Raw genomic sequence first — 14803 nt, 5'->3', positions numbered from 1 at the left:
TCGTATACCGTGCATTGGGTGCACCTTAAAGAACCCCAGGTGGTCAAAATCAATCCGGAGTCTCTCACTTCAGGGTGCCCCACAATGAAACCATGGTTCGGGCCCGTTAAATTCCAAAACATACTTAACTAATTAGTCAAACTTTTCTTCCTGATTCACACTCCTACATAAAGCGCCTATCATGTATATACAAAGTGTTCCGAGTACACTAGCACATTATTTGAACGAGCTGCGCAAGATTTGTCGAACGAGCTGCGCAAGATTGATCGAATTGAATTCACGAAACACGCCGTAGCTAGTGGGGGGACTCCTGAATAACTTTTACCACCAGGGGATCTTTAACGTGCCCCAATGAACGGGACACGGGCATTTTTGCACGTCGCCTCCATTGAAATGCGGCCGCCGCGGCCAGGATTTGATCCCGCGACTAAGTGCCACTCAGTCACCGCGGCGAGTAAGATATGTGTGGACGCCAACCTTCTCACTTTGTAGCGGTACACCTCTTAGGTTCGTGTATGGCAGATGCGCGGTACAGGGCGAACCGCCGAAAAGACAGCTTTTTGCTTGTGCCAAGGGCGTGTATAGTTCACATTTTACTACCGTGCAGCCTGACCTATGTAATTGGCAGGAGAGAGCGAAAACTCTTTATTCAAAACCAAAGTGATCAGCCAGCGTACATTTGCCTACATTCTACTCAGCAGGGAATGGGACGAAGAGGAAGAAAGGCCCTAGAAAAAGGAAGGTACAAGAATACCAAAAAAAACGTGCAGTTCTTGTGATTTTAGCGGCAGCACAATAAGCGTGCTACGCTATGAAGGCGAGTATATAAACGGGCTCTTGTGCAACCTGCATAATTATATGCGACTTGCAAGCCTTACCACCTGAAGACGGAAAAAAAATTTCTCTTTTTTCATGGCCGTATAAAACAACTTATGGTGGATGTCAATATCCCATTGCACCCAAATGTGCTTGGCTAGCTGTGCTGTCGTGCGTCGCATGGTCTTTCTACATATATTTCTCACTATCATGTGCTCTAGGGCCTAATCATATCTTGACTACATCCGTTTTTTGTAAAATGTTTACATTTATCTTATAAATAATTTTCCGTATGCCTTCCCCCCCCCCCCCGGGGGGGGGGGGGGAGGCATAAAAGAAAGTTATCATAGTAGTTTTGCTTTTAGAAAACAAAATTATGTCAATAATAAATATATAGACTTAGAAACATTACTCTGGTGGCCAGTACGCGTTCTCTGGCTTTTACATAGCGAGTACCTGTGACGCAGCAGTCTTCTCCCTTTCCGTTAATGCATCTTTCTCATTGCGACCAGGTGACATATGGCACTTTTGGTTATTCTCGTATGTACACAGGTCGCGCCGTTCATAATATTTAAAAATCGTAAAGGTCAAGTCTGCATGATGTTTTCTTTATGGTTAGATAGATGATAACGCTTTCTTTCTCTCTTTCTTTCTTCCTTTCTTTTATCATACATACCAGCTGGACACGAATCTGTTAAATTGCGCGCGAGAGTGTTCATATTGCTACGAGTACTTTGTTTTTTTCAAGTGATCGGTTTTTCACTCGCTAGCCACTGTGGCAAAGTTATCACTCGACGCGAGATGCGCCAACGTGTATCGGAATTTCCCCGAATGTTGTCGCCGTTTCCACAGCGAAAGAGCCATGTTTAATCAGACTGTATGCTCGAAACCAACAGTGGTGTACATTCTCCAATGAACGCGAGGTACCATCGATTGCGCTTGAATGTCACGCATTGTTCTGGGCAGAAGTTCGCCCGCGAAAGAGGTTTTGCGACTCGCACTGTCTGGTTCCTCACCGTCACCACAACGTGACAATATATATAGGTGATGAAGCATTCACATCGAAGCCTCGGCGAACACAACTGAACGAACGAAGCGACGGCACCGGTCTTGTATTCGCAAGTTTCATACGCAAGAACTGTTCCTAATAATTATCAATTCTGGGGTTTTACGCGCCAAAAGCAGGATGTGATTGTGTGGAACGCCGTGTTGGGGTGCTGCGGATTAATTTTAACCACGTGAGGTTATTTAACTAGCACCCAACGCACGGGCGTTGTTGCATTACGCCCCCACCGACATGCGGCCACCGCGACCGGGATTCGATCCCACGTCCTCGGGCTCAGGTTCTACCACTGCGGGTAGAACTGTTCCCAAGACCCGGGTGACTTGACGGCGATACTGCAGCACAACTTGAACTCGGACGAGGGGCGTGGTGCAGCTGCTCCCCTTGGCCGAGCCGCGATGACGCTGCAATACATTGAGGATTTGGTGTGGCGTCGTCGTACTCGGACACTATGCGCATCAGGAAAGAGCACGCCTCGATGTTTAATTGAACGGACTGGTAAAGACAAAAGGGGCCCTGAAAGTCCGGTACGTGTTTTGGGAGGAGCGAGGGGGGTGGTGTGTTGCTGTCCATCGCTCGGAAATCAACGCCCGTGGGAACTTGCTTTTCAATCCCTGTTTCAACGGATGCAACCACCACCCGGTGTTCGGCTGCCGAGGTGCCGGGGTCCTCTGACGCGTGCAACCCGACTTGAGCGCAGATGGCACGTGAGATTCAGAGGCGGGAGTCGGATTACGAAGCTGGAATGACGATGCAACGCAGCATCACGAACACGAGCGTGTAGGCGTCGGCTCAAGTTAGTGGACAACGTGGTTCACTGGGTCGGCATAAGTGCTTGTCATGGTAATGTCATGACATGCATACATGCATGCATTTCATGAATTTATCTCATTCTTCTCATGCACGTCATTTCATTCGATCGTGGACATCGTGTCCTAGATTGACGTACACACCGTGGCATTGATGCCAATCATTTTATGACATACATGGCATGACATGACATAGATAAATGGCATGGCATGGGGCGACATGCCATGCAGCCCCATGCCTATTCTGATATATATCCAGTTTAAACTACCATGACGGCATCACGACGTAGGATAGATAGATAGATAGATAGATAGATAGATAGATAGATAGATAGATAGATAGATAGATAGATAGATAGATAGATAGATAGATAGATAGATAGATAGATAGATAGATAGATAGATAGATAGATAGATAGATTCAAAACACCTGAAGTTCGCAAAGACTGCTTCGCATTAATAGCATTGTGAATTGGGCCCCAGAATGCTAGCTGGCACATGTGCACGTCACAGTTGTGTTATCTCAGGAACGACCCCATAAGGTGACAGATTCATTGTCCCTGCCCCCAACTCAGCACTCCCGATCCCGCGCAGAACGCTAATAGACCCCAACGATAAGCCGTCATAACGCCACGCACGATGGTCATCGCTCTCGACAACAAGTTTGTTAACTGCAACAGAAATTCGGATAATGACAAATGCCGTGGCGCCATCTATCGCGCACACGACGAACCACAACCACTGACGCTCCTGGTGAGCGCGCGGATTGAACGGTTGCTTCAGTTCAACACACGTGAGAGCGCCTGGTAAGGCAAAGACTGCACGAAGCGAAGGAAATGACGCACTATTCATGGTTGCACGCACAACGCTATCTTTTGAACTGGCGTTGAGTGACTGTTTACTAAAAGCAGCTTGCTGCGTGCATTGACAAAAGCAAAAAAGATCTTAAAAGGGCGGGATTCGAAAGCGACGTATGTATTAGCCTTTGCCTCGCTTAGCACTAACTATCCCACCCTAATGAAAAATGTGCTGTTCGGCAAAAGTGACGGAAGCGACTTCGACGTAGAATATCCAGCAATCCTCCCCCTGTAAAGCGTGCTTCTTCCATTGCTCGAAAGCGTGCAGTAAAGTCAGCTTTACAAGATTGACCATTACCGCTTTTTCTCGAAGACTGACAAAGCCAATCGGTACTAGCTTCGGTGAACTGGCCAGAATTGATGCATTCATCCTGACATGGCCAATAGGCATCATTGCTACTTGTTCGCGTTTTAATTCCAACAACTCTAAACAAACATTGTTGAACGCGTCGCCTAACTTGAGGTGGCTAAATTTTTTTATCAGAGACTGCATCGCTATTTGCGAAGTTCGTGCAAACCTTCAGTCGTCGACTGGGTAACGATAACACTTAACATCTCCTTACCAGATGGCTTTTCCGGTGGAGAGATACGCGAACAATACTCGCTGCTCAATTTGGTGAGCCATCCAGTCCTGCAAAGTAATTTTGTTACAATGAGGAGGGGGAAATAATGCAGTTCTTAAGCGATATTCTAGCTTCAATAAAGCAGCGGTAAGTGCACAATATTGTTTAAGCGCTATTAAAACAAAAACGCCGGTCGGTCTGTAATCACTGATTTCCCGCGCGCTATAAGAGACGCCGTAATGGAAGACTCTGGACTAACTTTGATGATTATGATGCTATTCTTGCACCGAAATATCAGGGCACAATAATTCTTGCATTGCTCCACATATATATGAAGGCAGGAGGGGCTGCCGCTTTAGGGAATTGAACCCGCCGCCTTGTGGTCAGCGGCAAAACTTCTTACATTCACTGCAGCTGTTGTCAACGCGACGTTTCACTTCATTTGTAGAAAGCAGGTTTAACAGCAACTCCATAAATATCGTCACTGACAATCTTAAGATAATTGACTCTTCATAGCATTAACGTTTAAGGTGTGGTACGGATGTTAGTAAATATGTTATCATATGCCGTTTAATATTTTTGTTTTTCATTATTTAATCAGGGCAAAGGGCGTTTAAAGGCTTTATTTTTCATTACTTTGTCAGACCCACGATATCCGCTCTCAAATGCAGTTTGCTTGCATAATTATTTACCGTTAAAATGAATGTTGCACCAGTTATGATGGTGTACAAGGTCCGCTGTGATTGGGTAACGTCAAGTACTTTTCTTCATGGATATGCCGTCGTTTTTGCTAGGATCGCGCAGGTCTCGTGATGAATTATAGGCACAAAAGTATTTCTTCGCACAAGGAATCGTTCCATTCACGCCAGTTTTGTTTTAATTTGTCCGCGCGCGCCATGAAATACGCGAATGCCATAAAAGCGGTAGGCGACTGCAGTGTCTTTTTTTTTTTGTAATCTCTGCCCTCTAAAACAAATTTCAGTCGTCCTGGCCAATAGCTTTATCTTCCTAAAAAAGGCGGCAGCGCAACGAAAGAACCTCCCAAACAGGTTAAGGCACTTCGCTGAGAGATTATCGGTACTGAACGCACCGCAGCAGACAAGCATGATTGCAAAGCTAGCGGCCCTGTTGCATCCCAACTCAGCAACAGAGTAGCTAAGCAGGCCTCTATGCTTCGTAGTAATGCGTTACGACAGAATATTATACTTCGACAATTCGCAAGAAGGCGAATTCTGCATTTTTGGTAGGAGAGCGTGCTTAGGAAGACGCTGCACGTTTGCTCATTTATTGAAAGCGACGAAGAGAATCCTAGCCAAATGCGTTCTGCTTGGCCAGTGCATTTCCGCCCCATTCTTGAATTGGGGTATCTAAGTTAAATCCGTGTCCGTTGCACCTGTTCCGGTACGAATATTGCTTCAGAGGGGACTTTCGCTGACCACTTGCGTCCTGAATAGCATACTTGTACTGAATAGCATCTCGGAAGCAGAAAGCGCGCACTACTGCGAGTCCCCTGCACCTAACGACCGCAGGTAAAACAGACCCAGTTTCCGCTATCACAGTTTCCTGTTTCGACGTTATTTTTCGTCGCGCGTACGTGAACGTGCGTTCCGCCTAATTATGTCCTTCTAGCACATTTCACTGCGCTTACGGCGCATGAGCAGCTTCCGTGTTTTTTTGGGAGGTTCATTCCAGCACAATTTAACCAGCTCGCCGATATCCGCGCATCCTGAAGAACCCCGAGCGAGTGTCCGCAATGGCTCGGCGGCGCAGCGGTGACATTGCTCTTCATTCGGCGCTCCTTCTCGTCTGTCCGCGAGCCACGCGGAGAGCCGCAGTACGCCATTTCAGGAAGCTGTTTCCCCCCGTGCCACCCAGTCACATGATCTAGCACCGTAGCAGACGACGTTGTCGCCAGCAGACGACGTACACACACGCGCGCCGCGGTCCTGCAGTGGATCCCGCCATCGATAGCGGCTAGTGGCCGCGACGGCGTGTCGTCTGCGAGGCAGGCAGCTTTTCAATTTGCCCGCCAAATGACGCTTGAAATGAAGACGCCCACCCGCCGCCGTTCCCCTACACTAAACCACCCGCCACAACCGAGCGTCCACAGCACTCGACAGGCAAGAGAGGAAGCATAAGAGCCCTCCCTCCATCTGCGACCACCGTGCCGCTAAAAGTCGGTGACAAATCGCACGGCGTAAATATAGCCAAGACGAGCCATGAGCAGATTGTCCCCGGAGAAACGAACCAAAGGGAGGGGGGGAGTGTCGCCGTCGCTTCGCGATGTCATGTTTGGAGGCTAGGGATAAAGCGGTCTCGCGGTCGGCGCTCATGCGTGTTTTGTTTTGTTTTTTTACCGCGGAGCGACGACCAATCGGGCTCGCTATATCGTTGCCTAATTGACGTGGAAGAGCGAAGAAGGCAGAGCGGACCGTCACGCATTTGCATCCTCCGAACGTTGCAGAGCGTGTGCTTAGAGCCTCGGAGGTAAATTGGCCTCTCTTCGTCAGTGTTTTTAACTTAGCGAGAATGTCGCTAAATCTAGCATCTTTTAGTCAGTCTAATGACAACTTCACCTTTTTTTTTATGTTTCTTTTTTTAAGTCTTAAGGACTTTTATAGCGATTTTTTGCTGGTCAGTTAGCGCTTCCAGCAACACTGTTAGAGTAGCTGCAACTCGGTTCATCGAGAAATCAACTGCATACGCAGATAAATCACGAGAGTTTTGGCGCGTGCACACTTCGCTTGCATGCAAGCAGCCGTCTGAATATTGTAGGTTTCCAATAAAATTATTTCCTGTTTATCGCTGCTTCTGGTAATGCACGGCACGTAATTTAGTCAGCAAGTTGGCCTTGGCGAAATTCCTCAAAGGATTTAGGCTAAGTTCTAATCCTCCCCTCAATTTTATCCCGAGGGGGATATGCGCCTTTATTTGTCGCTACTTCTAAAGGCATAATGAAGAGCTTATTAGTACGGGTAGGCGAATATCCGGAATTCCGAATACAAATCGACTAGTATTTGCTATTCCATTTGTATTCGATTCGAGAATTCACTATTTGAGATTGTCGAATATTTATTCCGATTGAATAGAAGGAATACGAGTACTTGATTCGAGCTTCGAGGGAGAAGGTCGAACGCAAGTGAAGAGCGCTCTGAACAATTATGCGGCTTCTTGTTGAGCAGGGACACCGGTTTCTGAGCGAACAAACTTGGCAGATAGTAACTTCTGCTCGATAATCTCTCGTCAATCAACAAGCATATCTCGCTTTTGGACAGTCTACCAGTCTGTTATGTCGATTACGGCCGATCAACTTTATTATCTACGCAGTCTCACCTTAGTTCCACTCCGGTAAAACAATGTGCGGTACCGTGGTATCACACTTACCTCCTTCTACGAACACGGCGGTGTGCGTGAAAACATGCCGTGTTCATATTTCATTACTATCTTTGTCGTACTACGTAAGTTGCAGCGTAAATGAAAGCTGCCGTTTATCATTTTCGAGCTCGTCAGTTGACTAGGCGTCTAGTTGGGAACGGCTTTATATGCATGTATAAAATAATGTTAATAAGCCTTTCTTTATAGAGGCAGGTGTGTATACCAACGGTTTCGAATACGAATCGAATACTAGGCAGTAAGTACCGAATATCGAATGTAATATCAAATAGCAAACGCAGCCGCATATATTAACAACAGGAGTTTACTTATTTCGATGTAGTTCGTTACCGTGCCTGTAGTGATTATGTAGTATGAAAAAGACAGCGCAGTATCACGGAAAAAAGGATCGTATTTACACACAAGATCCCTAATTATCGGCATAAAAATGCACAAATAGCCTCTCAACAAATTTACGGCCGGTTGCAAACTTCCAAGAAAGAATGGCTGCTGTATGATTTAAAAAAAAACACGAAATACATGATTCACACACAAAAAAAAGATAAAAAAGCAGGAGCGGAAAGGAGGGGGGGGGGGGGGGTCTGCTGAATGACCTTATGACTTTAGTGCCCTAACGTGCATGTAAAAGGGCCCGCCGCCACGAAAGCATCAAAGATAAAATCGCTACATGAGTAGACCTGCAGAAACGCTAAATGACAGTCTGCAAGTATGAACCGTTAGTTGTCATGATAGGCTTGCGCCACCCAGCCGTTAACAAAGCTTGCGTTACCCATTTTGTCTCAGCATTGCTTCAAAACCTATTGTCGTTGTCTAATTTCTGACAATTTGTTGTACTTTGTTCAGCACTCGGAGAAACAGTATCCAGACTTAAAAATGGTTGTTGCGAAATGTTTGGTTAGCTTGAAATATTCGAAAATACCAAACAGGTCTTTGTCCAAAATGAATACGAACAGTTGGTGTGTAGTATTCGATTCGTATTCGAAACTTCGAATATTCGATCACCAACCCCTATTTATTTATTTATTTATTTATTTATTTATTTATTTATTTATTTATTTTCATTTATTTATTTGCCAAATGGGTACCACACAAACTGCATGTCTCAGTTTAGAAATGAAAAACTGTGCGGTATTCGATTAGATGTTGGAAGGCCGATTTTCTTGAATATTCGTATTCTATTTCATTCGGACACTTTAATATTTAAACACCCCTACTTATTAGTGAGTGTAGCGGCATCAAAGCTGCTTTTCTAGGCGAAGCAAAATCTTTTAATCTGATGTCCGATGTAATCTGATTTAATCTGATGATTTAATCTGATGTAAAAAATGCTTGTATTCTGGAAACGTTTTAGCAAATCGGGGTTATCTTGCGCTTTCGGATTCATACCGTTCACAGACTGCCGCTGGAGGTAACCTAGAATTAACTAACTTGAAAAATGATAAGGAAGACGTCTGCGAGCAATACGCGCAATTAAAATACAAAGAGGCTAACTTCCAAGGCAGTCGTCATCTTTGTAATCACTTTAGCGACGTTATCATCCTACATCCTTCAAAGCCGGGAATGTCTAAAGATATGTTTCGAGAGCAGTGCGCAGCAGTTAAGGTACTGTTCACTGTAGTTTAGGTGCTGGTAGCGGGGGGACATACCGCAGACCATTGTCGCCGGTGCTTATGCCAGTACTACCAAGCGTGCATTACGCAAGGTGAAAGATCAAGCAATCGGCTAAATTTTGTGGCGCTCTTACTATCTGCGTTAACCACGACAAATGAGTGGGCACACCGTCAGTGACATTTGACACAATAGTCGCAGTACTTGAACAAACGCTTGGCACGCGTGCAGTGGCAATCTTTAGAGCATTTCACGACGTCGATAATATATATATATATATATATATATATATATATATATATATATATATATATATATATATATATATATATATTGTCACGAGCGGCGATCCTGTGGTCGGTGCTTGGACAATGACGACGACGACGGGTGGTTTTTCTGGTGTGCACGCGCTCCCCTGAACGATTGCTGCAGCGTTGTGCGCCTTACCCTGTATATATTGTATATATATTCTCCCCGTAACATCTTTAGTGGACGTGCGGGGTACGCTCGCTACAACACCGGGAACTGGATCTTCGCAGCGGACGGCGCGTTGCTGCCACCACGATGACCGACCAAGCGACCCAGTGTGAGCAAGACCCGTCACCGGTCATTCTCTTGCACCCTCGTGATCCCGGGACATTCAACGGCACCAGCGGCGTGGACGTCGATGCATGGCTGGCAATGTATGAGCGCGTCAGCCGCACTAACAAGTGGGACCCGACCATAATGCTAGCGAATCTCATCTTCTATTTGCGGGGCACTGCGCTACTCTGGTTCGAGACGCATGAGGCAGATCTGACGAGTTGGGACGTCTGTAAGCAGAAATTACGCGATCTATTTGGGAGACCAATCGCACGACAACTAGCGGCCAAGCAGGAGCTCGCAATTCGTGCTCAGACGCCCACGGAGCCGTACATCTCGTATATTCAGGACGTGTTGTCTCTGTGCCACAAGGTCGACAAGGACATGCCTGAAGTGGACAAAGTGGGCCACGTACTGAAAGGCATAGCCGATGACGCATTCAATCTGCTACTGTGTAAGAACTGCTCAACGGTGGAGTCGGTCATCGCTGAATGTCGTCGTTTTGAGCTGGCCAAAAGTCAACGTATCACTCACCGCTTCGACCGACTTCCTAATACGGCTGCCACGTCCTCCTGCGAAGGTTTAGCCACGCTTCGGCAAGCGCAAGCTCCAGAAAACGTCACCAGGATCGCCCGTCGAGAACTCGAGGCCATGGCACCCGTTACACCTCATGACGGTATGCAAAGCAACAACCTGGCTCCGATTTCGCTAATTCAGGCCGTGGTTCGCCAAGAGGTCGCGAATATGGGCATTTTACCCACCTTTGATAACGGTCATACTGCTACCAACCCGGTCGCCCCTGTCGTCGCTGCTGCAAGACCGAACACGACCTTCAGGCCACGTTATCGAAATCCAGCCGATTGGCGCACACCTGATGACCGGCCCATCTGCTTCACGTGCTCTAGGATTGGACACATCGCCCGCCATTGCCGCAGCCGCTGGCCCACGTCCTATCGCCCAAACACTTACAATCGCCCGGACCATGCACCATATGCCCCGTCGTTCCGTCCTGAGGCCTCAAGTGCTGAACGTCCTCCTAGGGAAAACCGGATCAGCCGCTCACCATCGCCCCAGCGCCGTCAGTCCCGCTTGCCCCAACCTCACCGCTCTCGGTCTCCCTTTGGCCGCCTCTCGGAAAACTAGCCAGTGCAGCCCCCGGAGGTGACGCTGCATTTACGACCCGGCCTGAAAATCCTCTGATTGTCCCTTATACCCGATGCAACCTTCTTGAAGTTCTGGTTGATGGTGTGGCAGTTACCGCTCTTGTTGATACCGGCGCACAAATTTCTGTAATGAGCTCGAGCCTCCGGCGCCGCCTCCAGAAAGTCCTGACGCCCGCGACTTCACCTACCGTCCGAGTAGCCGACGGGAGTACACCTGCCGTACTTGGAATGTGCACTGCACGCATCACTATTTCTGGTCGCCACACATCTGTTCTTTTTGCTGTTCTAGAACAGTGCCCCCATGACCTCATCTTGGGAATCGACTTTCTGTCCACACACGCTGCCCTTATCGACTGCTCCGCGGGCCTTCTCCGGCTAGAACTTCCTTCGTGCCCCGACAACGTCGATGCCGGCCCACCCCGCCTACGCTCCGTCGAGTTTCTTCGACTGCCTCCGCAAGCCGCAATATACGTCCAGCTGTCAGCCTTTCCGCCCCTACCCGACGGCGACTACGTTGCCTGCCCTATTCCTGAGGTCGCCATGACACGCAACGTCGCGCTACCCTATACGGTGGTGACAGTTAGAAACAACGGCACCGCCTTTCCCATCCTCAATTTTGGCTACTCGACGCAAGTTCTTCCTCGCGGCATATCACTCGCTCATCTGACCCCATTGGCCGGCCACACGGTTTCTGCTCTGACCACAGAACCTCCACCGGATTTTTCACCGCCGTCATCGCAGTCAGGTTCGTCCTGCGACCACTTCGCCCGCATGATATCAGGAGACCTCGCTCCGGCACAGTCCGCTGCCCTTCGCCGCGTGCTGGTTTCCTACCAGGATATCTTTGACTTTGGCGACCGTCCTTTGGGCCAGACTTCCGTCGTCACCCATCGCATTCATACCGGCGATGCGAGTCCTATTCACCGACGGCCTTACCGTGTGTCAGCTCCGTAGCGTGCTGTCATCCAACAGGAAGTGGAGAAAATGCTGGGCAAAGGCATAATTGAACCCTCATGCAGTGCTTGGGCCTCTCCCATCGTACTCGTGAAAAAGAAAGACAATAGCTGGAGATTCTGTGTAGACTACCGCCACCTTAACCAGATTACCAAGAATGATGTGTATCCTCTCCCGCGTATTGATGACGTACTGGACTGCTTGCACGGCGCCAGATATTTCTCTTCCATGGACCTGCGCTCAGGATACTGGCAAATCGCTGTGGACGACCAAGACCGCGAGAAGACCGCCTTCATGACTCCTGATGGCCTCTATCAATTTAAAGTGATGCCTTTTGGCCTATGTAACGCCCCTGCTACTTTCGAGCGCATGATGGACTCTCTTCTTCGAGGCATCAAGTGGTCCATATGCCTTTGCTACCTGGACGATGTTATCGTTTTTTCGACTACGTTTGAAAACCATCTCACTCGCCTGTCCACCGTCCTTGATGTTTTTCGCCGCGCTCGTCTTCAGCTTAACTCGTCGAAATGTCGCTTTGGGCACCGTCAAATCAGCGTACTCGGCCACCTTGTTGACGCTGCAGGCGTGCAGCCAGACCCTGACAAAGTCCGCGCGGTTAGTCAGTTCCCTACTCCACAGTCGGCCAAGGATGTCCGCAGTTTTCTTGGCCTGTGTTCATACTTCCGTCGTTTTGTCCAGAACTTCGCGGAAGTGGCCCGCCCTCTAACTGGCCTACTCAAGAAGGACGTCGTTTTCACTTGGGGTCGTGACCAAGCGGACGCCTTTTCATCGCTCGTTGCCATCCTAACGAACCCACCTGTTCTAGCACATTTCGACCCGTCAGCCAGCACGGACGTTCGTACCGACGCCAGTGGCCACGGTATAGGCGCCGTCCTTGCACAACAGCAGCACGGCCTCCACCGCGTGGTCGCCTATGCAAGCCGCCTTCTGTCGCCATCGGAGCAAAATTACTCTATCACAGAACGCGAGTGCTTAGCACTCGTCTGGGCCATCGCAAAATTCCGTCCGTACCTGTATGGCAGGCACTTTTCAGTTATTACAGACCACCATGCGCTTTGCTGGCTCTCCTCGCTCAAGGATCCCACTGGTCGCCTTGGCCGTTGGGCACTCCGCTTGCAAGAGTACTCATTTTCTGTTTTCTACAAATCTGGACGGCTTCACCAAGACGCTGACTGCTTGTCACGATACCCGGTCGATCCCCCTGATCAGTGGCGCACCGACGGGGGGGGATTCGGGGGTTGGAACCCCCCCCTGAGGCCGACTTAACCCCCCCTTTTGTTTAACTCCTTTTCTTTCCTTACGCATTTGAGTACTGCAACTAAGATGTAAGACGCGAAATCGTCTGCACACTCGCAAAAAGCGCATTTTATTGACAATTTCCCGTGAAGAAATCGAAATTAGTGCTGTTTAGATGGTATTGGCAAACTGTCAACCCCCCCCCCTGGCAGAGATCCTGGGTGCGCTACTGCCCCTGATACACTGGAAGATGAATCTGACACCTTTGTTCTGGCCATTACAGCCTTGGTCCACATAGCTGACGAACAGCGCCGCGACTCATCTTTGCGGCCTATTATAGACGGTCTCAACTCGCCACACCCTGAGCCTTCCCGACGGATGTTTGCGCTCCACAATGACACCTTACACCGCTACAACGCCTGGCCTGACGGCGCTGAGCTCTTGCTTGTTGTCCCCGCGCATCTTCGCTCTACTGTTTTGCGCCAGCTTCACGATGCACCGACGGCCGGACACCTAGGCGTGTCACGCACGTATGATCGCATCCGTAGGCGCTTCTTTTGGCTTGGTCTCTACCGTTCTGTGCGACAGTACGTTGCGGCTTGTGACCACTGCCAGCGACGCAAGACTCCTGCCCTACTGCCTGCTGGCAGCCTTCAGCCCCTCGACATCCCTGATGAACCATTTTTCCGGGTGGGACTCGATCTTCTAGGGCCTTTTCCCATGTCAACCACTGGCAATAGATGGGTTGCAGTCGCTACTGACTACGCAACGCGGTACGCTGTTTCACGAGCACTTCCCACCAGCTGTGCTACTGATGTAGCCGATTTCCTTCTTCACGACGTCATCCTGCGCCACGGTGCTCCTCGTCAGTTAATCACGGACCGCGGCCGCTGCTTCCTGTCTAAAGTGGTCGACGACATTCTTCGTTCTTGCAAGACCAATCACAAGTTCACCACTGCGTACCATCCACAGACAAACGGCCTTACTGAACGCCTCAACCGTACTCTCACAGATATGCTTGCTATGTGCGTGTCTGAGGACCACCGAGACTGGGACATTAACTTGCCTTTTGTGACCTTCGCCTACAACTCTTGTCGTCACGACACAGCTGGCTGTTCACCTTTTTATCTACTGTTTGGCTACGACCCACCATTACCTATGGACACCATACTTCATGCTCACGCAGACACATCCTCTGCCTATGCTCGTAATGCTCTTGCCCGTGCTGACATCGCCCGTCAGGTTGCCCGCGATCGCTTGTCGGCTTCACAGGTCAAACAAAAATGTCTCTATGACCGCCGACACCGGGAGGTGAACTTCCCTCCAGGATCGCTCGTCTTGCTGTGGTTCCCATCACGTCGCGTTGGCCTATGCGAAAAACTCCTCTCCCGTTATGCTGGCCCTTACCGCGTCGTACGCAAAGTCACTAATGTGACCTATGAAATCGCTCCGCTAAATCCTACGTCGGCCTCTGCAACAATCGCGAGTGACATAGTCCATGTGTCGCGTCTTAAACCGTATCACTCTCGGCCCGGGCCCTAATTGCACCGGGACGGTGCTTCTGCCGCCGGCGGGTAATGTCACGAGCGGCGATCCTGTGGTCGGTGCTTGGACGATGACGACGACGACGGGTGGGTTTTTCTGGTGTGCACGCGCTCCCCTGAACGATTGCTGCAGCGTTGTGCGCCTTACCCTGTAAATATATCCATTGTTATATATATTCTCCCCGTAACAATAT

Source organism: Dermacentor silvarum, chromosome 3 (genome assembly GCF_013339745.2).
Source record: "Dermacentor silvarum isolate Dsil-2018 chromosome 3, BIME_Dsil_1.4, whole genome shotgun sequence".
NCBI classification, from domain to species: domain Eukaryota; kingdom Metazoa; phylum Arthropoda; class Arachnida; order Ixodida; family Ixodidae; genus Dermacentor; species Dermacentor silvarum.
The sequence above is the reverse complement of the archived record's forward strand: the minus strand, read 5'-3'. Positions refer to the sequence as shown.